Here is a 1,536-nt window from a genome sequence, read left to right as displayed (position 1 = left end):
GAGTCATACATCTTTGTGCCGTTTGGTGTCGAGACACTTGGCCCGTGGGGCCCAGAGGCGCGGAGAATGTTCAAAATTCTACCTTCGCGCCTCAATAAGGCTACTGGAAACCCAAGCGCTGGCAGCTATTTCGGTCAACGGATCAGCCTTGCTATCCAACGCGGTAATGCTGCCAGTAATAAGAATATTACGCTTCCACGTAATGATAGTTTTAATTTTATGTAGTCGTAGTATTGTAAATATAGTTATAAGATTTGTTTTGTTTAAATATATGTACATATAGTAATTAAATATTTATCAAGAATATATTGGCAACAATATCATTATTGGAATACATGGTCTGCGATTAACGGACGTGGGTGCAATGCATAATTCGTCACTTGAGCATTCAAGTTACCATCGATTGCTACGTTAAAATTTGACGATCCATATAGCCCAGTGGCTAATGAACCTGCCTACTGAGCTTGAGGTCCCGGGTTCGAATCCCGGTAGATGCAAACATTTATATGATGAATATGGATGTTTGTTTCTGAGTCATGGATGTTTATATGTATTTATGCTATGCCTAGTTTGGTGTAAGATAATTTATGTAAAAGTGTGTCAATATTAATATAAATATTAAAATTTATCGAATAAATTAATTACTTATAAGGCTATATGTAGATAGTTTGTGCTAAGTGCGGTTTTCAAGGAACTTTCTTTCACATACTACAAAGCTGTGGAATGAGCTTCCTTGTTCGGTTGTTCCGGGATGATACAACATGGACCTTCAAAAAAAGCGCATACACCTTCCTTTAAGGCCGGCATCGCTCCTGTGATTCCTCTGGTCTTGCAAGAGAATGTGGGCGGCGGTGATCACTTAACAACAGGTGACCCTCATAGGAGGAAGTACGCTCATTTATTGAGTACAGTGATTGCATCATCCACAGACTCCGTAATAAATGATGATATTTTGCGAGCATTTTTAAGCGATTATAAAAAAATATAATATCTTTAATTTTAAGAATCTGAAGCAGAGTTACTGGTAACAGCCTAACAGGATCATCCTGCCACCACCAGTTGCGCCCGTTCACGAGCATGAGCAAGGGAACGAACCCGGCACACGTTGCCGCCACAAGCAGTGACATTTAAGCTAGCATGATGAAGCCTGCCGAGAGTACTCAACCAAATAACAAAAAAATAATGTTCATCTACAATATATTAAGCATTACTAATATTATGAACTTTAACATTTATACTGTTTTTAGCCTGTCTTTTAATTCATTAATAAATTACAGTTTTAATTCTCCACTAAGTGAATCTTCTTTTAATTACTGTTTAGTACGAATAAGTAAATAAATATATTATTAATATTATAATTTATCTACTGCCCGGTAGATGGCAAAAAGCATGAATACTCTTCTCTCAAATAGTGACATCTAGTGACAAAAGGACATAATATTAAAGAATTTGTGGTGATGCCCTTGTCTTCTCTGAAAAATTATTTTGTGTAATGGCAAGTTGTTGGCTTTCAATGTCAAAATATAATTATTGTCA

This window comes from Leptidea sinapis, chromosome 5 (genome assembly GCF_905404315.1).
Source record: "Leptidea sinapis chromosome 5, ilLepSina1.1, whole genome shotgun sequence".
NCBI lineage: Eukaryota > Metazoa > Arthropoda > Insecta > Lepidoptera > Pieridae > Leptidea > Leptidea sinapis.
This window is presented reverse-complemented; position numbering follows the sequence as displayed.